At 41.5% G+C, this 27,790-nt stretch overlaps 3 pseudogenes across 4 annotated transcripts; all 3 read right to left on the bottom strand.

The window, feature by feature from the left end:
• Nucleotides 1-144: 144 nt before the first annotated feature.
• Nucleotides 145-7,874, bottom strand: LOC145992210 (glucose dehydrogenase [FAD, quinone] pseudogene; annotated as a pseudogene). The gene is made up of 2 exons (XR_014442147.1): nucleotides 7,834-7,874; nucleotides 145-3,764 (listed from the first exon to the last, which is right to left on the bottom strand). The product of XR_014442147.1 is annotated as a glucose dehydrogenase [FAD, quinone] pseudogene (transcript).
• On the bottom strand, nucleotides 4,904-25,398 carry LOC145992208 (glucose dehydrogenase [FAD, quinone] pseudogene; annotated as a pseudogene). 2 transcript variants are annotated; one of them, XR_014442145.1, is made up of 2 exons: nucleotides 25,313-25,398; nucleotides 4,904-11,294 (listed from the first exon to the last, which is right to left on the bottom strand). The product of XR_014442145.1 is annotated as a glucose dehydrogenase [FAD, quinone] pseudogene, transcript variant X2 (transcript). The 2 variants fall into 2 exon arrangements; XR_014442144.1 differs by lacking the exon at nucleotides 25,313-25,398 and adding an exon at nucleotides 14,981-15,197.
• On the bottom strand, nucleotides 17,638-27,153 carry LOC145992209 (glucose dehydrogenase [FAD, quinone] pseudogene; annotated as a pseudogene). The gene is made up of 2 exons (XR_014442146.1): nucleotides 27,026-27,153; nucleotides 17,638-19,714 (listed from the first exon to the last, which is right to left on the bottom strand). The product of XR_014442146.1 is annotated as a glucose dehydrogenase [FAD, quinone] pseudogene (transcript).
• Between the last annotated feature and the right edge of the window lie 637 nt (nucleotides 27,154-27,790).

Genomic DNA, 27,790 nt, shown 5'->3' with positions numbered 1-27,790 from the left:
CACGATTAGAATTAGTTCGTAAATATTTCGAATTATAACACGAAGGTGAAGATACAAATTATATGGGTCTATGTATTAGGAAAATAACTGAGCAATATGCAGTTTTTTTATATATATAAAATATTTATTTGTTGTTGACAAAATCCATGCACGAGTTAAGTTCATCAATTGGTATTATATACATGTATGCACATAATATTTACTCTCAATTATTCCTTTCATAGTAAATAGTTACCAAATTTCATTACACTTTTACAGAATTATATTCGACTTATTCAGATATTTTGTAAGAATATAGATTACCGATGATGAATTTGAAGTCAGTAAACAAGGCAGTGTCAGTTGCGCTTGATGTCCACTCCTGTAAAATTCCTGTAAAAATGGTTCATAAAAGTTTGCATTGAAATATAATGTGTTTTGGAGTTGCAGTATATTCATTGCACGAACAAACTGGTGAAGTTACTAAATTCTTCTTGTACAGGTGAGCTGCGAGGATAGTGTGATTTAACCTGCAGCGCATTATAGTTGTGAGGGAACTTCGGGAGAGTTGAATCTGTTTAAACCAACATTCCTTTGGAATTCTTTCTTGTATAGAATAGTAGTCCTTACCTCATTGAGTGCCAGTGTTTGTCCACAAGCTTTGCCAGTCAGTAAATAGTATTTTTTGAGTGCGTGATTCCAAAACTACGGACGGAAACTTTATTGAAAGCGGTCGTTGGATTGTTTGATGCACTGCATATTTTGCCAAAGTATCTGCTATATTGTTCCCTTCTATTAAAGAATGTCCAGGTGTCCAAATAAAGTTGATATCATATCCCGATCCCGTTAATTTCAGTGTGAGTATTTTTATGTTAACAATATACCATTCCGTATGACATGAACATGATGCAAACTGTAAAGAATTTAGGACAGAGGCAATATGCAGTTTACTATTACCTGTATTTCGATTTTGTTACATCCATTGCCATTGCTATTGATTTTCGTTACCATAGCAATGCTAGAATTCCAAATATTAGTTCATTTATACAGAGTTTAGCGCAAAATAACATAAAACCTAATTACGTTCTACAAAGTACTTATTATACATTTTGTAAACCGTTATTAGAAGCTGACATGTATAATATGAAATTAATAATTTCAATAAACATATAATTATATTTTGCAGATCCACAGGACCGTCACACATATCAGATAACTTTCATCGATAGATCCATTTTTTAATTCGAGATCACAGCCTGTATAATTAGTATTTTTCGTACATATATTAAGCCGTCTAATCAAGTTTTTCCGGGTTCGATATCCGATGGAAGGACAAGTGTTTCGAATCCCACTTTAAACTGAAATTCCAGCCTCGATTAGCCTTACTGTCTACTTAAATTCAAAATGCAAATTCCTACTTTAAACTGCAGGTCCAGCCCTGATTACCTTGTATTTGCATGGAGTGGACTTCAAGACGAGCTCAACGGAGCAAAGATTAAAGTAGGTGTTTGCGGTTCTCTGGAGGGAAATATTGTAGGCAAAGTGAGATCGTTTGACAAACCATAATGTGTATTTGTGTCATTTATGACCCTTGACGTCCTGTATGATACACTGTTGCGACAGCGATAGTTAGCTCTGATGTTGTAAAGGAAGGTTGTCAGTCCGGTTTCTTTTATTGCGTTGTCTTTGTTGCCGGGCAAGTTCGAAGGTAACAAAATTCCGTTGGTAAATGCAGTTGGACGAGATACCGTAACACTCTCTTGATCGACTTGAATACTCTAATATAATGATATTGTTTGAAGCACTCGCAAGACTGACTGCTTTATCGTGGTGATCATATGTCAAGAGTACTTTCGACTGGGCACTGTCAACATCGTCGATTCGATGGTTCCCTTATGACATTATATCCAGTCCTTCTTTACTAAATCGGCACCCTTCTCTCCAATCATTATAGTCGGAGCGTTAGTATTTCCACTTATGATTGTCGGCATTATAGAAGCATCTATCACCCTCAATCCCTGAACTCCCCGCACTTTGAGTTCAGGATCCACGACGGCGTCCGGGTCGGTCTCTGGTCCCATCTTGCAAGTCCCCACCGGATGATAGATAGTTATAGCCACGTGTCGGATGGCGCACTCCCAGTAGTCATCAGACCCAAAGTCGTGTTCCTCGCAGCTGGCAATCTTCTCTGTGCTGATCCTCGCCCCGATCTTCTGAAGAGCCGGCGTTTGGCTCATTGCGATGGCCAGCTTCACGCCCTCGATCAGCGTGAGGACATCTTCCCTTTCGCTCAGGTAGTTGGGGTGGATGAGAGGGTGCTCCAGCGGGTCGCTGCTTTTTAGTTTAATGACTCCTCTGCTCTTTGGCCGGATCAGCATGGGAACGCTGATGATCGTTTCCGATTCAGAGATTGGTTTCTTGAAAACGGCCTCGAATACCTCTCGCCCGTGTCCGAATACCTTTCGCAGCACCTCTGGTCCAGCGGTGTCGTTTTTGAAGTAGTGGTTGTATAATAGTTGGATGTCTGGGAAATTGCCGGCCGCATCGGCGTACGTGGTGTTCATGAATGCAACAACCTGAAGCGCGAGCCATCCGGACAGTGGACCCTTTCTGCGGACCAAGTACTCGTACGCTGCGTCAGGAGAGAGTATGTCGATCTTCTCTGGTGACACTGAGGATGTATCGACGTGGAACGTTGGACCGAAGAACATCAAGTGGTCTTGAAGGTTGTGGCCAACTTTTAGGTCTTTGAGTACCGGGATTCCCAGTTCGTCCAGATGCTCCCTTGGGCCGATGCCCGAGAGCATGAGGAGTTGAGGGGAGTTGACCGTCCCAGCGGAGAGGATGACCTCTTTGGCGACTTTCACTCAGTGCCGCCCGCCGTTCTTAAGAAACTCCACTCCTTCCACCGCCATGGTATCTTGGTTCACCAGGATTTGCGTGGCATGGGCGAATTTCGCTACGTGAAGGTTCTTCCTGTGCCTGATGGGGCCGAGGAACGCCGGGGCCGTGTCGCACCGCCTCCCATTCCTCACGTTCGCCTGCAGAATCGAGGCTCCGGTCTGCTTCTCTCCTTTGGGGTCGCCAGCAGGATACCCGAGCTCCCCTGCAGCTTCGATTAGGAGATCGTTCAAAGGATTGCCGCTCTCAAAGCGCCCCACGGCCAGCGGCCCTCCCGTTGCGTGATAGGGCGAGTCCATTAAAGAATTTATGGTGGCGTCTTCGGATTTCTTGAAGTACTCCAGGACATCTGAATACCCCCAACCTGGATTACCAAGGGAAGCCCAGTGGTCGTCGTCCTTCCTGTTTCCCCTCACGTACACCATCGCGATGATGGTACTACTACCTCCAAGCACCTTCCCTCTAGGCCAATTAGAACGCTGGTTGTCGAGTCCCAGAGAAGCAGTCGCTTCCGGTTCAGTTTTGTACGTCCAATCCACGTTGGTCTGCTGAAGGAAGGAAATTAGAGACGGGACGAAAGCGACTGTGGGAGGATCCCCTCCAGCCTCCAGCAGCAGGACCTTCCACCCTTCCACCTCGGTCAGCCTGTTGGCCACCACCGACCCTGCGGAACCTGCACCGACAACCACGAAGTCGTACTCGTCGTGGAAGGCGTTCTTATCTTGTGGATACTGCTCTGGGTTTCCGAGGTCGCACTGGGCTTGGAGGAGAGTGGAGATGAGGTTGGCGAAGAGGACTGCGCTGAGGCCGGTAGCATGCCCTGGGCAAGGATTGGGGATCCCTGCTGGACACGAACCCAGCTCCATTCCTTATCTGTTAAGCTCCTAAAATCAAAAGACAGTAATATTTAAGATTCCAGGAATATGTGCGTACAATACCCCTTAGAGGATGACAAATTTTTAATTGGCATTGTTAGATTTCTTGGTTTCACCAAAATATGCATCGGGCAGGAATCGACTGATTGCTGACCTTTCGAATGATCGCTCACAACGATCACTTTTTGCCAAGTCTACAACCTCATCCATCTGTGTACATTAAGTATCGACAAAAATACTTTATTTTCTATTTGTCCACCTTCGGGCTTTAAGCTCTTTCTTAACGTGTAATTTTTGTGTGTTAGTATGTGTGTGTATGTCGGGGGGAGGGGTGTTACAGGTCTTAAGCTTTACGAAATGGACATGGATAAATACCTACACTTTTTCAGAAATAAAACGTTTTTTTTTTTGCGTTAGTATAAGTTTTGGTGCACTATTTTTTTTTATTTGCACTTAAAGTAAGAAGCTATGTTGCAAAAACATACCTTACATACCAACATCCCTTTCTACACTCCAGTACTACCATTATGTAATTTCAAAAAATCATTTTATTCTGACTTAATTTTTGTTCAATATCAGATCTTCACTGTATTTCCACGGCTTTCCTTCTTATAATCTTGTTTCATAGCTGACGTGTTAGACTTGCTAAAGACACATAATGTTACCTGACTCTTATACCAGGATCCCACTTTCAAGTGTAAGTCCACCAGGATCCCACTTTAAAGTGTAAGTGCAGGTCGGAGTAGCCTGTCTGCGCGTAAAGTGGACTTTAAAGACACAATTCAGAAACTCAGAATATCTCACGTTCATTCCAGATTTGAATCCACAATTGATGTACAGTATTTACCACATGATGTGATACTGTCTCTATATTTCGGAACCATTATTATTATATTCTACCCTCAAACGCGCGTGCCCACGTAACACACACACACAGGGTTGTTGAGAATGAGAAGCAACCCTTAATATTGTTTACATTATGTATTGGTGCATTTTGCTTACCGATTAGTAGTTTGTTTTTCTAGCAGTTATTTATTTATTGAGAAAATTCCAGATACAGCATAGGTGGCCATTTTACACTGAAATTGTCAACAATGGAAAAGCAATAATAATAATAAGCAAAATAATAAAACTAACAGAACAACATAAACGTGAATAGCAAATGAACAAAAAAATAAGTAAAAGATGGCACTATGTGATATTAATTACAAGCATTTCTTCTGATGTAAAACCGTCTTCTGTCCTTCTTACTTTCTTTCCTTCAATTTTACTTTACAGACACCCCTGGCACCCCTGGGAATGTATAGGGTTGGCCCCTACTTCTTTCTTTCTGAATGATCGAGTGAGGGAGTGGGGGAGATAGAGAGAAGCCTCTACCTTCCTCTCTCTCTCTCTCTTTCTTTCTCTCTATCTCTCTTCGTCTTCCTTCTTCTCTTCCTCCTCTTAGAGGAATCTAAGGAGAGGAGACCCACCACTACCACCCAAAATAGATGGGAGAAAGTAGAGAAAGAGGGAATAGGAGAAGGATAAGGAAACGGAGAGAGAGAGAGATAGAGAAAAAAAGAAGGATATGGAAAAGGAGTAGAGGGTTAAAGGAGAAGGACCTGGGAAGATAAAGAAAGAAAGAAGGAAAGAAGGAAGCGAGGTGGGAGAGAAAGAAAGAAAGAGAAGAGAGAGAGATAATTCCCTTCTCTCTCTCTCTATCTCAGGCGGAGGAAGGGGGAGAGCGGGAAGAGAAAGAGAGAGATAGGGAAGGTGTCCACTTCTCTTTCTTACTTGTCACCGCCTTCCCACACCCCAGCCCTAGGGGTGCCAGGGGTGTGAGAGAGAGAACAGAAGAAAGAAGAAAAGAGACCCTCTCTTGCCCTTCCCCTTTCCCCTAGCAAGAAAGAGGGAAAGAGGGGGAAGGAAGAAGAAGGAGAAGAGGAAAGCGGCGGGGGAACCTACTTCTTCTTTTCTATCCTTCTCTCTCTTTCCTCCTTATTCCAAACCACCTCTCTTTTTAGACAAAGGGGGGAAAAGGTCAAGAGAATGGAAATAGAAGTGAAGGCGGAGGGGAGAGCAGAGGAGAGAAGAAAGAGAGAGAGATGTGTGTGTGTGTGTGTGTGGTTTTCTTTCTCTTCTTTCCTTATACCACTCTCCTCCAATCCCCCAGAAGGGGGGGTGGGCAGGGGGTTATATGGCCCTGGGGTCTCAGTCAGAGATAAAAGGAAAAATCTCCCCGATTGCATAGAAAACCGAAAGGCAAACTCTGAGGAAAATATATCAATACTTAAGGGGACATCATTGTATTGTGCTGCAAGTCTGTAAAAGAGAGGTCTTTTTTGAATTTCTAGTCTAGTTTTTTTTTTTTGTATAAAATAATCTTGTGTTGCGTGTTGTGCACATAGGTACTCGAAAGTGGAATTCCTCAAGAAGTGTGTTGCAGCGGATTTTGCCATTCACAATTTTGTATAAATAACTGAAATCATTCTGCAAACGTCGTTGATAAGCAGATTGTAAGTTTAGAAGAGACAAGAGATGCGGAGATGAAAAATTGCGTAATGAGGGAACCCTGTGACGGACTATAGCTAGGAAGACGTGAAAGACTGAATCGATTCTAGAGAGCTGAGTGGGACAAGCCATGGAGCAGACGGGAGAGCAGTATTCTATTATTGGGGAAATGAATGATTTGAAGTACAAGGTGAGGGCTGAGATGTCACTAATTTCAGTGAAACGGTAGAGTAAACCTAAGAAACGCATGGCCTTTTTTGTGGTGCATAAAATATGTTCCTCAAATGTGAGCTTTTGGTCTAAAACAATCCCTAGGTCTTTATGAGAGAATACTGCTTTGATATTATTGCCAGAGATGGAGTAAGATGACTTTAACAGATTCTTCTTGAGAGAGATAGTAAGAGTAGTACACTTGTCAGGATGTAATGTAAGGTCCCATGTCAGGCACCAGGAAGTAAATGTTGTTATGTCATTCTGAAGAAGATGAGTATCGTCGGAAGTTGAGATTTCTCTGAAAATTTTACAGTCATCTGCGAAACGAAGGTAATTACTAGAGGGAGCTGTGAGATGGTCGGCAAGGTCATCGACGAATAATGTGAACAAGAGAGGTCCTAGAACACTACCCTGTAGAACTCCAGAGAGAACAGGAAGAAAGTTATCAAGAGTTCCTGGAAGAACGACACGTTGTTGGCGATCGCTAAGGTAATCTGCGAGAAGGGTTAGGACGCCGCATCTCATAGCATATGAGAGTAAAACAGACAGGTTTGTAAGACAGGAGCTATCAGGAAGAAAACCATGTTGCTTTGAGCTTAGAACGGAGAAACAAATTTGTACAGTCTGTCTTTGATTACTTTTTCACAGATGATGGACAGAGGAGAGAGTAAGAAGATTGGTCTTTAAGAAGAAACACGATTGTTGTTAGCACTTTTGTGAATCGGTGTGATGTTAGCTTGTTTCCGAGCGTGAGGAAAGATGCCTTCCGAGAAACATCTGTTCAAGAGAATGGAGAGGGGATAGCACAGGGATTGCACAGTTTTCCTGAGGAACATGGTGTTGATATCGTCCGGTCCCAGGGCACGATGAGCTGAAAGAGACGTCAATAGACTCTTCACCTCATCGGGTGTAGTGGCAAGCGTTGTTAGAGAGGAGGAACATACTGGTCTTACGTTTGGCAACGCTGAAAGGGAAGACGGTGGGCAGAAGTTACCGTGAAAATAAGCGTTGAAGAGTTCTGCCCTTCGGTCGCCTATCGCACTTTCACTATCATGTGTGTATCCAGCTGGAATCTTGCTGTTTTTTTTATGGGGGGGGGGGTTATTAGATTAAAAAAAGTTTTTTGGGTTTTCCGGGATTGTTGCAGTGATATTGTCTATATGTTCCTTATATTTTTTTCGAAGAAGTTTACCGATTACTGAATTACTGATCAGGATGAATAATGAAATAATGTAATGTTTATTTGTATTTGGTCATTCTAACGCCATACTCCTGTATTCTAATTGTCGGCGCAAAGCCATTAGCAGGAAGTAACTGCGTTATGTAACCAAGAAAACAGCGAAATCAAGCAATGAAGAAGAAACCATCTTACCTTCGGAGAAGTCCTGAAGATGTTTGCTTTGCCAAGTCAGCATGGAATTTCATCGGAGCAGTTGATGCTGGTAGCTGGGTTAGTTTTCGTGACATTGAAACGTTGTCCACTATCAATTGACTTATTGAACCTCTTATCTGCCCGATAATATATTATGTGCAATTTATGTAAATGTATTTACAGTAATTGCCGAAGGGAGTAAGTAATATATTCGTTTGGAGGCCACGCATGGGAATATTGGAAATGAACGGAAATGTCAGTTACCATGTACTTTTTCAAGATTGATCATGACAATAAGAGTGAATTTTGAATTGCTGCAGTAGGCAAGGAAATATAATCTCTTGACTTTGTGACAAATTATCTTCATCACTGTTACGTATTATTGTCCAGTCTATATATTGGCCTTCCCGATAGCGTCGTCGCCTTGTAATCAATCGATAACCGGTGGAGGCACATGACACAAGGGCTCGTATCCAACTTTAAACCGTAGGTCCATTGCTGATTAGCTATTCTGTTCATAAAGTGGATTTAAAACAACATTTCAGTGTCCAGTCTGTACGAAGAGGTTCAATATTTCATTAATTGGTCGCTCGATAATTCCAGGGGAAAAAATGATTCTGTATGACTTTTGGCACAGACAGGCTAATCGTGATTCAATTTTAAAGTGGGAACCGAACTAGTACGGGCCTGGAAAGGTTTGGTTTGGTTTGAGTTGGTGTTTTAAGTCCACTTTATGCACAGTATGGGTGATCGGGACACCGGGTATCGAACCCGGGCCCCGTTGATTACAAGGCAATGACGCTACCACTGCGCCATGGAAGACGCCCAGGGGAGCCTGAAAAAAGTAACGAACCTGGGACCCTTTGATTATAAGGCAACGACGTTTCAATTACGCCATCGGATAGGCGTGACATTTCTGCAACACTTTGTCATTAATAATATAATACGTGATTTACCAGTTTCTTATTTATTGTTACCAATAAACCTGTGATATCTTTCCAGCTTCTTTTTTTACGGATATTTTCTTTCAATTAATTAATTGAAGTATATATTGGATTACATGCGATTTTATTGTGTTTGAGGTTTGTACATGATTATGGTACATACTGTTTATTCTTGTATTTGCGCCTGAATACGGCGACCTGAATACGGCCTGACAGAAAAATAAGGGAACGTGTTTTAGTAATAGTGTAGCATTTTTCGGGTTAGAAAAGCAATACTACTTTTGAACAATTTTGGGGGGAAAGTTCTTGCAATGTATAGTATTGAATATTTGTGTTAATTTGTTTCAACTACGATTTGGCAAACGACTAGTGCGCTTTTTTCTTGGCGAACAAAAAGGATGGACATTTTTTCTCAAGTCTATGAAGACAGATCAATGTACTATTACTGTGTAATTGTTCTTCCGTTTATTCGCACACTTTCAAAGCGTTACATGATATCCAGACGAAATACAAGTCGATTGTTTCGATTGACTGTTAAGTTTGTGAACGATGTTAAGGCAATATATCTTCTCAGTTTTGCAATTCCACACATTTTCACAGACGTCTGCTTTCCTAGTTTTCTTCCCTCAGCCAATCCTTCTTCGCCAGATCCGCTCCTTTCTCGCCTATCATTATTGCAGCTGCGTTTGTGTTCCCGCTGACAATCCTCGGCATTATAGAAGCATCGATCACCCTCAACCCGCGCACTCCCCGCACTTTGAGTTCAGGGTCCACGACGGCGTCCGGATCAGAATCGGGTCCCATTTTGCAGGTTCCTACCGGGTGGTAAATGGTCACAGCAGCCTGCCTGACGGCGCATTCCCAGTAATCGTCCGTTCCGAAATCGTGAGCCTCGCAACTTGCGATCTTCTCGGTGCTGATCCTCGCATCGATCTCCTGCAGTGCTGATGTCTTTCCGTTGGCAATGGCCAGCTTGATCCCTTCGATCAATGACAGGACGTCTTGCTCGTCGCTTAGATAGTTAGGGTGTATCAGAGGGTATTCCATTGGATCGGTGTTCTTCAACTTGATGAAACCTTTACTCTTCGGTCGGAGAAGACTGGGTATGGTTACCAGGACGTCCGATTTGGAATTGGGGTTCTTGAACATGGCGTCGTGTGCTTCCGTCCCGTAGCCCATTGCCGTTTTCAAGGAGTCGATCCCGGGTTCGTCCTTCTTGAAGAAGAAGAGATGTTGCATCTGTATGTCAGGATACTCGCCTGATGGGTCCGCGAATTTCGTGTTCATGAACGCCTGTGCCGATATTCCCACCCATCCTGCAAGAGGACCTTTTCTGTGCAGAAGGTACTGGTAGGCCGCATCCACAGATAGCACGTCTCTTCGCACTGCGCCCACTTTTGATGAATCGACGTTGAACGTTGGTCCGAAGTACATGATGTGATCCTGAAGATTGTGTCCCACTTTGAGATCCTTGATGACTCGTATCCCCAATTCTTCCAGGTGTTCCCTGGGTCCGATTCCCGACAACATGAGCAGCTGAGGAGAGTTGACCGATCCGGCAGAGACGATCACTTCTTTGGTTACTTTCACTTGATGCTTGATCCCATTCTTTATAAACTCCACCCCTTCGACCGACATGGTTTCCTCGTTGATGATGAGCCTCGTGGCGTGAGAGAATTTCGAGACGTGCAGGTTCTTCCTGTCCTTGATCGGACCAAGGAAGGCGGTTGCCGTGTCCGCTCGTGTTTTGTTCCGTGATGTCGCCTGCAGTAGGAACGAACCTGCTTGTCGTGCGCCGTTGGTGTCCATGTACTCGTACCCGACCTCCTTCAGAGCGTCCAGCATCACCTGGTCTATGGGATGTTTCTCAAATCTCTCGACGGACAGGTACCCTCCCGTCGAGTGATACGGCGAGTCTTTCAAAGAGGGTATACCGATATCTTCCGACTTCTTGAAGTACGGCAGGACGTCGGAGTATCCCCAGCCGGGATTGCCAAGGGAAGCCCAGTGGTCGTAGTCTCTCCTATTACCCCTGACGTACACCATGGCGTTGATGGTGCTGCTACCACCAAGAGCTTTTCCTCTAGGCCAGTTGGATCTCTGGTCCTTGAGGCCGAGGGCCGCCCCAGCCTCGGGTTCCGTTCTGTAGTGCCAGTCCGCGCTCGTCTGCTCCAGGGCGAAGAAGAGTGCTGGCATCCGCGAGGTAATCGGAGGGTCCCCACCAGCCTCCAGCAGCAGGACCTTCCACCCTTCCACCTCGGTCAGCCTGTTGGCCACCACCGACCCTGCGGAACCTGCACCGACAATCACGAAGTCGTACTCGTCGTGGAAGGCGTTCACATCTCGTGGATACTGCTCTGGATTTCCGAGGTCGCACTGCGCTTGCAGCAGAGTGGAGATGAGGTTGGTGAAAAGGACTGCGCTGAGGCCGGTAGCATGCCCTGGACAAGGGTTGGGGATCCCAGCTGGACACGAACCCAGCTCCATTACGGCAGGTCTTTGGTTGAAGTATCACACCTGGAAGTATAAATAAACAGTCGGTGTCAATTAATTATACATCTCTGAAACATACTGGTAAAACTAAATTATAGAATACACCGATACAATTGGGAAATCACTTGTTATTACTAGTTGTCAATGTGTTTTCTTGATAGTGAGTGTAACAGTCCGATCTCTTCACTCTCCCTAATGTAACGAGGTACTCGTACTTTTGGTGAAACCGTATGGGAACCATGTTATTGACCCACGTAACAGATATACATAATCAAAAGTTAAAAGTCGCTGGCCGTAAACACAGCCCGACACTGGAATTGTTTCCCTGCAGCCCAGACAAATAACAACAACAATAAAAATAAGCAGAAATTTCATTCTACAGTCTTGTTCTCCTTGAAATACAGGGAATGGAGATTCATCAAGTATAAAAAGAATAAAATACCCGACCCCCACTGATTGGTGCGAACCGACAATAACGAAATTATTGAGCATCCTCACCACCAATATGTGGAATCACCAGCTTTGGTAAAGCTCCGGTGTGCAGCTGAGGCCGGGCGGACCTGGACTGGCGCCCCAGGAGGTGGGTAGCCGCCCTCGGGAAATTTTAAAGTGGATGTTCGTCGATAAGTGTTGAGATTTTCCCCGGGTGTTTTAGTGTGTGGGCATGGAAGCCGTTAAAAATATTAGAACTTTTAACTGTTTGTTTTGTTTTGTATTGTTGACATTGCCGTCCAATGGAAGTCAAGAACCCTTACGAAGGGCAGTGGTAGCTTTTAGCTAGCTTCTGAAACGCGATGATGGAGGTGGTGAGGAGGTGATGACGGACAATTTGTTAGTGAGTAATGTGTACTTGTGTGAGGTTTGATTGGTTATGGTTAAGAGTCATTTTTGAAAAGGAAAATCGATAAGAAACGACACCTAAATAGTATGGAGTATAACCCAAAAAGCTAGATTAGAAGAAAAAGGGGGAAGACTCGGAAAAACGGAGTGAAATCAAAACAGAGACAGTAGAAACCCAATTAGAGGAAATACGAAATAATTTTAGATTTTTAGTAAATGAACTGCAATCAGCAATTGCGAGGGAAAATATTTCAATATCAACAAAGGCATTTCTGACAGAAATCACGAGTGAAATCCTGGCAGAGTACGAAGACCTTAAAACGCAATGTGAAGTGGCCCTATCTCTAAATGAGGAACTTAAAAGAGATAAGGAATTCTTCCAAGAAACTCTTAAGAAGCAGAGTACACAAGAGAAGGTGCATAGAGAAAGTGCATCTTATGCAGGAGTACCCAACCGCAGAATGCAGACATACCAAGACCCTCAAGACCAGCAAAGCCAACGGTATTTATAAAATCAAGAGAGAAAACGCCTAAGGAAATGCAGTCCATGATAACAAGCAAAATTGTCCCAGTAAGAGACAAAATTAGAGTGACTGTCATTAGTGCTACACGATACACAGTTATAGTAGAAGTAGCAACACAAGAGGAATTTCAAAGAATGATAAACGATCAGAACGTGCGATCGGAGGGCTTAATTATGGAACCAAGGAAAAAAGGAACCCCAATGTAATCCTTTATGATGTACCTAAATCATATAATGACAAGGATCTAGCAGAGGAATTGTATAACTGAAACTTTGATGATATAATGACGGAAGAGGAGTTCACCAGTTACATGAAAGTAAGTTTTAGGACTGGTAGGCGGAATGAAGAAACATCACATGTAGTCCTGGAAACCTCCTCGATAATGAGGAATATTATTCTCAGAAAAGAAAAACTCTACTTAAACTTTCGTATGGTTAATGTAAAAGACTACATCTCTATTCCCAAGTGTTTTAAGTGCAACGACGTGGGCCACATAAGGAAATATTGCACTAGAGAAGAGACATGCAATATGTGTGGAGAACAGCATGAGGAACAGCAGTGTTCCTCAAGTGTAAGGATATGCATATCGTGCAAGGCCCAGAGCCGTAATTGCCAAAGGCAGGAATGCCCAACATATAAAGATTTAGACTGATAGCAGGCACTAACTATGGCTAGTAAAAGTTGTGCTATGAAAAGGAACTGTTTCAAGATTAGGCTCTTACAAATAAACGCTCAAGGGTCGGAACTTGTCATGAATGAACTCATATATTATATCTCAAATAATGAGATGGACATAGCACTTATACAGGAGTCCTATCAAGTGAGAGGGAAGATTCAAGGACTGGATTCAACCTGAACAACACTTATATATATTCCACTCATACAATTCTTTATTTCACTAGACACTACTGATCTAAGATTATAATATTAAATTATATTTTCACTATATTCTGTAATAGTGATATTATATTATTCTTATACATGTATTTTTCATATATTATTTGTATTTCTTATTGTTAAAACACGAAAACGAAATTGGAACCCGTAGTACACAGTGGCACATAATTCAACTGTCCAACTTGGTTTTAATCTTCAGGAACCAGGGTGGCTTAATCTTTCCCTTTCCAATGTTCCCTTTCCCAACTCCACTCTAGTAAAACCACAATCCTGTAAAGTCTTGTTCACATAAAGTGGCACATAATTCAACTGTCCAACCTAAAAATCTGCAACTTTTTCTGAACAGGAGTGTATTTAATGTTGTAGATGGTCCGGGATAGCTGCTGACTGTTAAGTTGGTCAAAGTCGCAATCCCCTTTCAGACTAACGAAATTAAGGACTCGTGAAAACGCAACGAATTTTCCAAAATAATTCTAGTATATTCATCAATCAATGCTCTACATTGTTTTATCCAAATCAAGTAATTACGTATTTATAATAATTCTGTCAAACTTCACATAACCTCGAAAATTTTAAAAGTTGTTAGAGTAGTAGAAAAATCTAGTAATCAAACCTTTTTTGTAATAGGTTAAGGGTATTTCTTTTAAGTTACGTAAGTGGTTTTATAGCTACGTTATTTTTATTTCCAAACAACACTTTTTTCATTGTAACATTGCTCAACAATAAGACTTTTATATAGCGTGTGTAACATCCAATAAAATACATATACTCAACAATTTTCATAAATAGAATGACAATACATAACAAATCAGTGTTCCAGATGCAAGACAATAATTGTTTTGAACAAGTGAGGAATCTGCTGTTGATCTGGCAATGTATGCATGCCCATTTAGACAAGTTCTTAAAACCATATGCCAATAAACCCAACCTTTTTTTAGAAGTTCGTATTGGTTAAATACAATATATTGTTAGATTTTGCACTCAGAACACGCGTTCGTGACATAATTCAGTGCATTAGTCATGTAATTTAGACAAGTAAAATGCATCTTTTGGAAAACAATTTAGTATCAACAAGATGAACTAACCATATTTTATTGGTTGGGATTTGTATCTATGAACGTGATTAATTTGCCTAGCAAGTTACCAAACAATATCAACTGACGAATGCAAGAGCAAATAGCCACAGAAGATTGGTAATAAGCAACATGGTCTAAATGTGAGGTCCTGTAGTAGTTGCAGCAAAATGCCTTGAACATTTCTTTTTAGTTTTTGGAACCTGCCGAAAAGTCGCTTTTTGTAGGGTAATAGTTTATTGCACCCAAGACTTTAATATGTTTAAGTTCTCAAATTTTAGCTAAATTTCTCAAATCCAATTAATCTTTGGTATTTTTCACTTGATTCCGCAAATAGTCCATACGTTGCACTAGTCCAAGAAATTGTCAAACATACCCTTTATTTTTAACTGGGCGTGACGACGATTTTGGCAACTGTAACTCACTCGCAAGCACGCGAGGGTATCTGGAGTGTTCTTTCAAACAATGCACTTTCGAGAAAACAGCACTCTACTTGAAACGGAAGAAGTACGTGATCGTGGGTCTAGCGCCAATGTCGTCGCAGGCTGCAGCTACTTGCCACTTGATGTAACCAGATTAAGTGTTGAGATACGAAAGATACGGTTGCGATTCGTACTATGCTCGCCACGTAATGTAGTCTAGATTGCACTAGTTGCGATTTATTACGAAGGGTGAAGAGATAAGCACGAAAAGTTGACTACTTGCGCGCAACGTAAATAAGCAGGAAGTCGAGGGCTTTCAAGATAAACGTAACGACTAAGTTTGTTACGTAAGAATTTAAATTCAATTTAAAGAACGAAATGCAAAGTAGCCGTTAGCATCGCCGTCCATACTTATGCATTAACAAAAAATACTAATCTCTGACGTTCTTAGGTTTTGTACTGAAGTCTCTGACGTTCCCTTTACCTAAATGTAAATCACTATAACGAACCAGTCATAGTAGCTTCATGTACCTATTAATGAACTGCGTATATTTTCTTTGGTATTTTTATGTTATTCGTCTTTTTTCCATTATTTTTGTCGCTGTGATATTTGGAATAGTAAATAGAAAAGCTTATTTTGAAAACGTTCCTAGTATATCAAACAAATGTAAGTGGCAACTTAGTAAGTACATATAAATGTGCTGTGAAATGAGTACTACACAAACAGCATCCACATCCGCGACTCCTTCCAGCATTGTTTCCATAAAAGTTGCGCATTTTCGAACCTACTTTGTCACACAATTTCACGTTTTTCTTGCCGCTTAGATTTGTTAAAGCAAAACAGGCGGTTTGAAAAATAAGTCCCACAATTGCTGCATATATGAAAAAAGATGCACCAACTATGTCTGTCCCATGGTTCAAGTTTATCGTCGCTGCCGTCGCAGCACTTTAAGCTAACCGTTACATCAAGGAGATCGACTTGGTATCTTCTCTGCCAGCATTACATATTTATCTCTAAACAATCTCCTAATTTTTTTGTGCCTTTCTCTTTGTGTGTTTGTTGGCAAGGTAGAAACGAACAAAACCTACCCATAAATGAACATTTTATATGTTTCAGCAATTAGAAAAGAGTACTATCTGGTGTACTAATATTGTGTTTGGAAACGCGTGATGCAGTCATAGCCTCCGTGCTTATCATGTCTCTATATTCTTGCAATTAAATTAAATGTAAATTGTAGATTAAATGTCGTACTCCTAGTGTATTTTGTGTCGTTCATGTTTTTTGTTACTTGCCCCAATTATGTTCTTTGTGCTTATGTAATAGTACAATTCTATATTGAACATTGTAATTGGGCATACACCTGTTGTGTTCCAAATAAATAAATGGGCTCTTTGTCATCAGCACATTGCTTACATGTATAATAATCATCACACTCAAGGAGACCATCCCAGGCACTCCGCAGTACATATTTTGCATTTTTCCAATTACGACAAAACTATATTGCACTCACCTTCTTAAATATGTCACTCAACATGACTCTTTGTGTTTTCGACACACATTTCCTCGGTATAATTCCTGAGGTATCTGTTGTAGACAATGTGTTAGTTTGATGTCTTCTCTTACATTGTTAATGTACCATTATAAGTTTGTATTTGAAACTATTCGTATTAGAAACTGTTCTGATTGTGCGACTGTTAATAGTACCAAAACCTTTTCGATTCAGCTGTGGACGTCAAAAATAATTACATTTAATTAACAGGAAAGGAACTGTCAGTTGCCTTTCCCACCAAAGTTTGCTATGTATGAATTTATTTTACAATCTAGTACGACTTTGTGTGTATGAAAGTGCGAAGTTGACAGTACCCCTTGCCTTTCGAGTATCACACTCTAGAAAAAACTGAAAACTTAAGTACTAGATTGGTTGTAATTTCCTTCTTAGTGTTACTCGGCTTTAATTTTCACTTTTTTGTATTTACTTGCTTTCTAGGACTTTTTAAAATTTTAATTTGCTAGCATTATTAGGCGAGCAGGCCCTCATAAAATAAAGTGTCTAATTTCGAAATTTTCGGTCTTGCTACTCAAGGTCACAGGTTCGAGTCTTTTTGGAATGGACGTGTTTTGTGAGTGCTGTCACTTCATCATTTTTAAATAATCATTACTCATCCTCAAATTTAGTGGCAGAAAAGCAACGTAAATGCAAAATGATTGCACGTTGGAAAACACTTTAATCTCTTTGTACAGTCACGGACACTTCTGTGTTGTAATGGTCACACTGAAAGTCGATGGGTTTGTTACAATCCAGTTGCGTCCGTAGGTGCACCGTCCAACTAAGGTGATATAATACATGGCCCCAATTTGTTGTTATTGCTTCTCCTAGTTATGTTTTATTACTAAAGCACTATTTCAGATTGTTTCAATTATAATTGGAAATTATATTATATTTTTTTCTTTACGAGTAAATTGTGTTTTTAGTATTTCTAGGATCTCAGATATCTAGCTAGTTGATTTCAAATAAAATTATTTGTGTCATCTTTAGCTGGTATTTATCCTTCAATTCATTAAATTTTTCACAATAGAAACATTCATTGCGTTTAATAACATACTATGGTGTTGATTGTTTATTTTTATTATAATTCTAGTTCTGGAAACATATTTGTAGTACACGAGTGCGTAGATGTCACATTGCAGATGTTACATAATAAATATCCGAAAACGCTATTGGTAATGCAATACATGAATATTAAATTTGTTTTGATTTGTAGTGTGTGTGTTCGGAACGCAACTTTCTCGAACTCAATCTTGGAGCCAATCCTTCTTCACCAAATCGGCGCCTTTCTCCCCGATCATGATGGTGGGCGCGTTGGTGTTTCCACTGACGATATCAGGCATGATGGATGCGTCGATTACTCGAAGGCCTTTGACCCCGTACACTTTCAGTTCCGGGCTTACCACCGCATCGCCGTCCGTGGCGGGACCCATCTTGCACGTGCCTACAGGATGGTAAATGGTCGTCGCCGTGTGCCTGACGAAGCATTCCCAGTACTCGTCAGAGTTGAATTGGTGCTCCTTGCAGTGTGGGAGGATGGTCGGGTTCACCTCCGCTTCGAACGGTTTCATGGCCTCCGACTGCGCCATGGCAATCGAAAATTTGATGCCCTCAACGAGAGTCAGCACGTCGATTGGTTCCTGAAGATAATTGGGGTATATTAGAGGGTGGTCGAACGGATCGGAAGTCTTCAGCTTGATGACCCCCGTGCTCTTCGGACGGAGTAGGCCTGGCACTGGAATGTACACGTCGGACAGTTCGTTCGGTTTGCGGTACATGGGATCGAACACTTCCTGGGTGTACCCGTACCCGTCGCAGGTTATGGACATGCTTTGGGTGCTGTTTACTGGGTAGTACACATGTTGCATTTGCACGTCTGGGAAGTCATTTGACGGATCTGCGTACTTGGTGTTGATGAACCCTTGCACTTGGATGGTGTCGATTCCTGCAAGTGGTCCTCGTCGGTGCACGAGAAATTGGTACAGTTCGTCGATTTGGCGTCCGGGGTTTGCCTCCGCTTTGGACTTGTTGATACTGACGCTGAGGCCGATGACCATTATATGGTCCTTAAGGTTGTGGCCCACTTTGAGGTCCTGAACGACGGGTATGCCTAGCTGCTGGAGATCTTCTCGAGGTCCGATGCCCGACAGCATGAGGATTTGCGGCGAGTTCACGGCACCTCCTGATACTATCACCTCCTTGCTTGCTCTCGCCTGTAGCGTTTTGCCGTCCTTGACGAACTCGACGCCGTAAGCTTGTTTGGTGTCCAGGTCGATCAGGACTTTGGTCACGTGAGCGAACTTGGCGACGTGGAGGTTCTGCCGCGCTTTGACGCGGTTGAGGAACGCCTTGGCGGTACCGCATCTCGTTCCGTTGACGGTGGACGTCGTCGCGAAGGTGAAACCTGTCTGCCTGTCGCTGTTGATGTCCGCGAGCGTCGGGCACCCGAGTTCCTCGGCCGCCTTCAGGAGAGCCGCGTTCAAGGGTCTCTTGTGCGACACCTCCTCCACGCTGAGGTACCCTCCCGGAGAGTGGTACCGTGTCTTCAGCAGCGACGGGACCTTCATGTCCTCGGACTTCTTGAAGTACGGTAAGACTTCCTCGTAGCTCCATCCGTCGTTGCCTAGAGAGGACCAGTAATCGTAGTCGCGCTTGTTGCCCCTAACGTAGAGCATGGCGTTGAGGGTGCTGGTCCCACCCAGAACCTTCCCTCGCGGCCAGTTGCACCGTTGATCTACCATCCCTAGACACGCTCCAGGCTGCCGCTCCGTCCTGTACTGCCAGTCCACGTTGGTCTTCTGGAGAGTCGCAAACAGTTGCGGCACCTCGGCTGTTGGTGGTGGATCCCCACCAGCTTCCAGCAGCAACACGTTCCAGTCCTGTATCTCGCTCAGTCTGCTGGCCACCACCGCACCAGCCGATCCCGATCCGACGACTATGAAATCGTACTCGTCCCTGAAGTCCCGCACGTCCGGAGGGTTGGCTTCTGGATTTCCCAGCTCGCACTGGGCCTTCAGGATCGCCGAGAGGAGGTTGGCGAAGAGGACTGCACTCAGGCCGGTCGTGTGCCCCGGGCAAGGATGCGCAATGGCTGCTGGGCACGAACCTAGCTCCATTTTCCTTGAGTGGAGACCGGTATATCTGAAAGGCGAAATAATTGACAGTACTGTGGTGCGGTGGTGGCAATGCAATGATTATATTCCATGTATTTATCAGACATTATAGTTATTATATTAAAAGATAGTCCTTTCCTCGCTCAAAGGGTGGTGTGAACAATTTGGATGCCATGGGGGAAGGTTCACTGTTATTACCCGATGTTAGTGCTTGAGGGAATAGCTTGGGTTTGTCAAGGACCGCAAAATTCAAAGAAAAGAGCATACAACGTTGTTGATTGGGGACATTGAAATGAAAAAAAAATGGATTTGTCATCACTTGACCTCTTTGCACCCGTCCCATTTTACGGGTCCAAGCTTCTTACCGTAACTAAAACCAACACTCAATTTCTTCACTTTCCTTTCTATTCGGCAAAAATCCAACAACTCTCCTTACCTAGTTTAAAGCCTGAAGGCTGCAAAGGGGCACTCAGCATATATACTGATAAAACATAGGACGGCACACAACCGTACAAATCTATAGGTCCAGACGTGAAAGCTTCATTGGTCTGCAACGTTACATTTACCAGTGGTGTTGACTTCTTGCTGCCTTATGCTAAGGTCAGTCCTTACACCCTGCAGGCAGCGTGGCTTCAGTCTACTAGACTTTTCGCGTAGCGCCGTCTAAAGTAGGGTGAGGCCCTACCCCCAACTAAAAAAATAAATGGACGAGAGCGAGGGTTTCATATGTTCCATATTGAAATGGGGAAACTAATCTCAATTTTAGGATACGGGCACGTTTTAATATATTTTTTATCATTGTTTTATGATTCCTGCAGTTAGGAATTTTATAATGTGTATTTCACAGCTTAAGCAGCAATGTTCTATTTGGATTTCTGTAAATGTGGCATATCCATATAGAGCCGTGAACCTTTATTTATTTCTGATGTTTTTTATATCTAAATTACTTCAGTAGCAGTATCTTTCCATGGATTGACCTAATTATGTATTGTGTTATATTTTATTTACTTTACGTATTTAGAATTTGAGCAAATGTAGTAGATTCAGTTCCTGTTTGTAAACACACTAGTACTCATGAGTTGAATTTATTGTGTTTATGGTGTGACTGGATATTATAGCGACATTACCAGTAAGGATAAATACTTCAATAAAATGGCGTATTTTAACAACATCTGGTGAAGGACTAACCTGTATAGCTATTGTAACCTCAAAATGTCCTTTTTTTTACATTGAGTTGGAAGTAAAAAATATATATATAAATCGTGGTTAATTCCATTTGCTCTGCTTGATTTTATTAGTATTTGTTGTATTTATTTTTAAGTACAAATGTGTTGTAAGTTTCTTTAAAAAGTATAAGTGATGCCGTTTAGGTATTTGGAAACCATAGTGCTCCATTATACCATACTGCTAACAAGTGAAATTTTACTACTTAATTTATGTTCTTTTTTGTTTTAATTGCTTAACTTGTACTTAACTTTGTGGTTTTAGTTTCTTATCACTATGTAATTACATATTCTATGCCTTTCTAGATGCATACCTTGAACACGAAAATGTCAAGGAATTATGTAACTGACATCATTTTGCATCACATTACATATTTTTGCATATTTGCCAGAATATTATATATTTTACATATTTGCTATTTTAGTTTAAATAAAACAACATTGTTCGGTAATTGTTTCCTATCATAATCATTTTTCCTATATTTTCGATCTCTGAAACGTGATGAAGAAAATTTGTATCTAGGTATGCCATGTGATGTCATAGTGCTTACGGTCACCTAAAATTTACTGCCAAGTCGAAAGACAGGCTGAAGGAAACAAAATAATACTGGAAGTGTTATTTATCGAAATATGCTGGAGTTTCTCTCCCCCCGTCCCGTCTCCCCCTGGTTACATATGTTCGTGTCGCTTTTAGGTTTAGGCAAATCACCTAGAAACTTGCATCGGTGAACAAGAAAGTCTACTTTCCTGTACGTAGCGAGTTACACAATATGTTCCCTTGTACAAAAAAGTACATAAGTAGCTATGTATTTTCATTCGATTGTTCTTTCTGTAGACCTTTTTTTTTTTTTACAATTTGTTACGACGAGCTCTCGTACATATTTACATATTCTACAATAATTTGCGATGTGAAAAGTAATTAATGGTTGACAAAATTGGTTTCTTAAATATGTGAGCGTTGCTGTGCTTTTTTCAGTTTATAAATTTGATACAAATTTTAATTTGAACTACTTACGTCTTTAAAATTACGTTGAATATGTTGAAATAAAATAAATATGTAGCAGAATTCGTGGAAGTGCTTGGATACTCGATTATTATTAATATTGCATATTCTATGATAGCTACTACATATTTAGCTACATATCCTTTTCATAATACATATTTAGGTATGTATTTTATCAATTATTTTTACATATTTATGTACATATTTTGTACTTTGATATTACATAAGAAGCCTGCTTCTACTTATTTGATTTTTTTTACTATTGTAGTAAACTGATTCGTAAGGCTTGTTTGCATGCTGTTTTCATCAATATAGTCCAATGCATAAATAAATAATGTGGGGGAGGTAACGCTGTAGATGAGAACTCAACATGAAGATATACTAAAATCTATTATAATTTTTCTCCGCGCATGAAAAGAGGATATTGAAGTTTGTGGCCTATAAAGTAATAGGGTTGATAGAAATTACTAATATTCACAGAACATTTGTTAAGACCATTAATTGCTAGTCATTATTCCATGTGCAATATGTTGGTTTAATTAACGTACCGTTACATTAACCGTTGCATTAACCACGGCCAGGATGATAAACAAATAGAGCAAATTAGTTAGAGAAACATCCATGCCCTGTGTTGATGGTAATAACCAAGCATTTGCCTGTAGTGACTTAGGAGAACTAGGAGAAACATTTTATATTAAGATTGGATCCTGCAGTCACTGAATATGATATTGACTACTCGACGTATTTGTTCAATATGTATAAAAATCTACTTTCACATTTATATGGATTTGGCCCGTCTACAGTAAAAATGTCAATTTGTATATCTAAATAGTTATTTAGCGTCATTTTTCTGCCACTTTTGTGTAGTTGCGACGATGAGGATGGGTGATGATTAGATCAAGTAAGTTTAAGAATCGGCACTCACAACAGGGTGACTTCTCACCGGGAATTCAGCGTGAATGTTTCTTCGTAGAAAAATTGTAACTTTTGTTGATCCAAAATGCTTCCCCGAAGGACGTTTTCACAGTTTAGCTTTTGTTTTTATGGAGGCAGGAAAAGAGAGGTGCGTGGAAACTAAAACAGAATCCTCTCTTACTTTTTATTGTCCTTTACAAAACAGTGTATAGCTATGTGACGGACAGATGGAAGATTATGGCAAGGTAAGCTATCGTTAAGTGTTTGGTAAATGTGAGTTTGAAATTCTTACACAATTAATAATTTTCCTTAGATTAATATATTCCGTAACAATTGTTACTTGTGTTATGCATTTCGATGATAACACCATTAAGCCTTGTTTCCATGACAACCAAAAACTCAGTATGCTGACCAAGGCTGGAATGTATTTTAATTGAGTAAAATATACAGTAAAGTTACGTTTCAACCTTCTAGCAAGGTCTCCTTCAGATCTGTACCAAATACAAAGGAAATAAGGTACAAAACAGGAATATGTATATGTACACACACATACACAAAAATCACTCCCCTCCAGACACAACTGAATCAACAGTTGACATGAGAAGGCCACCTGCTGGAACACCTGGGAAGGAATGTTCCAGATAAACAACTTTCTAATAATCTTGTATCTTGAGGGGAGAGATTTTTGTGTGTGTGTGTGTGTGTGTGTATATATATATATATATATATATATATATATATATATATATATATATTAATATCTAAGAAACTAAAAGTTAAAATATACAAAACAGTAATATTGCCTGTAGTATTATATGGGTGTGAAACTTGGTCCCTTACATTGAAGGAGGAACACTAATTGAGAGTATTTGAAAATAAGATCCTTAGGAAAATCTTTGGACCTAAAAGGGATGAGGAGACAGGTGAGTGGAGAAGGTTACATAATTTCGAACTACATAATTTGTATTCATGTCCAGATATTATTAGAATAATTAAATCAAGAAGACTTAGGTGGGCAGGCTATGTGGCACGAATGGGAGAGGAAAGAGGAGTTCACAGGATTCTTGTTGGGAAACCTGATGGTAAGAGACCTGTAGGAAGGCCAAGACGAAGATGGGGGGACAACGTTGAGATGGACCTAAAGGAAATCGGTAGAGATGGAAAATAGTATATAGATCTTGCTCAAGATAGGGACAGATGGAAGGCCTGTGTCGCTGCAGCCATGAACCTTCGGGTTTAAGAAGGCTAGAGAGTTATATATCTTCCTGTGGTGTATCTTATTGCATTTCTATTTGGTACAGAGTCTGAAGAAGACCTTTCTAGAAAGTTGAAACGTAACGTTTAGTTTATGTTTTAAAATAAAATAAATTCTGCCTTGGTGAGCATATTGAGTTTTTGGTTATGCATTTCAAGTCTTCATATAAGTATGTGAAATGGAAAATGTAAACTCCACACCTTAAATAATTTAAATATAGGCTATATACCGTTTAATTTAATTTAATTGGAATTTTTGGATACATTAGAATCACGCAGACCCTTTATATCGTGTGTATGTGATGGTGAGAGGCGGTAATACGTATGGTTGAAATGGAGAAAGCTTCTGCTTGGAGTCTTGAATTTTTGGAAAGTTCCCCTTGAAAACCGTGAATTTTACGTGAATTTATTCATGGTCCTAGAGTGTTCACCCTGCACAAGGAATACCAATTCTGAGGCCTGGACTCGACTTCGAAGAGTCTACCACTTGAGACTCGAAACGAGCCGACTTACAATGACTGTACACGTTTGTCGCTAAATAGTAACAACACTTCTCAGACCTCTTCGATCTCCGTTGCAGAGTGTTTAACACTACGCGGCACGACGCCAGGGGTCCTTGCTTTGGCATAGGTGTCCTGTGTAAGTGAACCTTCGTCAGTGTCATAACTCATCCTCACCGTCGCGATTAGCTCAAACTGGTAGTAGTGCGACGCTCAATAACAACATTACAGATTGCAGCACTTCGAGGATGTTCAGTGCTTAGTGCAACGTATTTGTCCTGCTCATTCTGTCCATGTCCCACGTTTTTTATATGTCTGTGTATTTTCTGCTTACTTTTGGTTAGTTTTCTGCATCTTGCTTGAATCGCGAAGACAAGGATGAAAGTTAGTAAAAAGGGTGATGAGACACACGCAATGGGTTCGAACCTGGGACCTTTAGTATCGTGCATCTCTGTGTTGATTGATTTAGTGATGGATTTGGTTTATGGAGATGAGTGATGATGTGATACAATTGATGAATGGACACGCAGAAACACCCATGACCGGACAGGGATTCGAACCCGGGAATCTTGGCGTCGTAGCGCGATGTGGTAACCACTCCGTCACGGAGGTCGGCCTTTAGGTTGAGCACGGAGGACAGTGCCATCAGTCTGTCTGCAGTAAGTTGTCCTTTCTTCGCCTTCGAGGATACGCGTTGTGCACGCAATTCTTGCTCGTTTAATAGAACTTACCTGGGAAGTCCTATCCAATCCTACCCGCCTTCAGTCTTGTATGTCGGGAAATTCCATTGACAGTTCGCACAGATTACATGCCACAATTTTCACAGTTAATGTACCACAAGTACTAGCAACCACGTCAGAGATTCCTGTGGTTATTGGCAACGACAGTGAGTTGCAAGAACCAGATCCGACGAGATCGCCCGGAGGAAGAAGAAGGTGACCAATGATTGGCTGGTAAACAGCTGATTTCTCTCAGCTTTTTCCTCATACAGCATGTGCCGAAGAATACTTAACCACTCTTCTGTAACATTAGGGATCCTAACTTGTCACTATCCAGAAAGAGGAGGCTGTGAATTTCTTGATCTCTAACCACTAAGTTCACTTCTTTTAGAGCATCAGTCATGAACTTGAAGCTCTAATATGTATCTCGATGTAGGTTGTGAGTTGGAGTCCTTGCTAAGGATGATGTAGGCCAACGAGGCTCTGGCGTATGAACCTACTGCCAGTATAATCCTCCGTAGGGTTTTGTCATCCTGTGTTTATCCCTCTGTGTGTTGGGTGTCCCTTTACCACCTCAGAGTTTAACATGGCAAAGGAATTTTATTCGTCAGAGACATGTTACGGTAAGAGGCTGTATCCCGTATAATGTGACGAGTGCAATATAACCCAAGTGTTGACGCACCCAAAAATGTCACTTCAATCAATCAAATCCTGACTAAGGCATATGGAGCGTCAGGGGAAGGAAAGCAGGCAAGTCAACGCTCATCAAGCTCCAGAAAAATGAACTTTTAATTGCCAAATGTTGCTGAGCATGTAAATGAAAGTTACAAGTAGCGTATGCTTTGATGAATGGAAGTGTCAAGTGCATGAAACGAAAGACTGCATCAACATGGCAGGATTTACACCACTACATCGCTTACGACAGAAAATTGACTTCTCTGTTCCCCCCCCCCCCCCAACTCTTCAAATGTTTTATTGTGATTGTTCACACATCAGTTTCATCATTCAAAATTATTTTCGCGTCCAACCTACAGTGTTAGGTTAATTAACAAACATACATGAACGAATGTCGGTTAGGAAAATATTCTTTTAAGTCAACCTTCCTTTAAGGTTTGTAATACATTATCAAATCACTACAGGTTGTTGTACGGCATCGAGTGCTAATAACTGTCATCTCTTTCTCTCTCTTTCTTGCTTACCACCGTGGCGGAGTGGATAACACATCGAGCTACGGCGCTAAGGGTCCATGGGAATCCCGGGCTGGGCATGTGTGTTCTTTGTAAGGGTCCCTTCATCAATGTCATCATAGCATCACTCACCCTCTTCATCGCGATTATCCACAACTGGCAGAAAAGCGAAGTAAAATAAACCAAATCAGTCAAAGCCTATCCTTCTCTCCCCCCTCCTCTCACAAGCATGTATGTATCTTTCAGCCCGCAGTGTAACGCCCCACGAAGCCAGAGGTTACAGATTCGAACCCTTGTCAAGGCAAGAATAAAACTTTGTTTCACGAATTCTTCCTCATCGAGAAGTAGAGTAGCGACGTAATTGTGACGAAATAAGATTAAGTGTCCTTATATCTATACAGTACATGGATTAGTGCCCATGCAAAATATCATACCTGATACCGTAAACAAAGATGCACTTTATTTACTCTCTTGCTTATTTCCGCCATAATATAAAAATAAAATTAAAAGAAACAAGAACCTTTATAAAGAAACCTACCGTGCAAGAATTGGTGATGCCTCCTTGAAGTCCTCTTGACGATGTAAACCTCTGTGATCTGGTGGTAATTGGACCTGTATTCGATTACTGTGCGTTTAAACTCCAGTTGAGCTGTGGTGACCTTTAAACTGTTTGGTCAACCGCCGAACACAAATTGACCTTTCGCTTAAAGTTATCGTGAAGCCTTGAACGTTTTTATCTTAACGACTGGATTCCAGCAACTCATTCTGACTCTCCTGAGATTATTATTCAGATTGGGATTTCTGATTCTGCCGCGGTTGTTTTGGCAATTGCAATTTTGCCCACTGTTTGCGTTCCGGACCGTACAGGACCAAAACTGAATGTAGAACCTGTCCGGCTGTGAAGGACCAGAAATGAATGATGATCCAAACCGGTAGGATCTAAATGTAAGTGAAATTGTAGGTACCACTTACATATCTCTGGTATGGATTGTGTCGCTACAGGGCAAAGTTCACCGCGATCCTCTTGGTAGTTGTAAAGAAAACACAGGCACACACACTGATAACCATAACTATGTATTATAAGGTATATGCACATAACACTTGATTACACTTCCCATGCACTCCTGTCTAGGGGAAACTGTTTACACGAAGTTGCAGCTGGGGTTACAACAACGCGCCACTAATGAAACGTAGCCACGTTGGGCTTACGGTATCCATAATTGTCCGCGACGGTTTCTGGCTGTGTCCCGAGTGGCCTCTCTACGCACACTGGCTGGAAGTAAGATGGCGGCAACTAGACACC

Source organism: Lepisma saccharinum, chromosome 9 (assembly GCF_977018435.1).
Source record: "Lepisma saccharinum chromosome 9, izLepSacc3.1, whole genome shotgun sequence".
Lineage (NCBI taxonomy): Eukaryota > Metazoa > Arthropoda > Insecta > Zygentoma > Lepismatidae > Lepisma > Lepisma saccharinum.
Note: the sequence above shows the minus strand (reverse complement) of the source record. Positions and strands in the feature narration are given on the sequence as shown.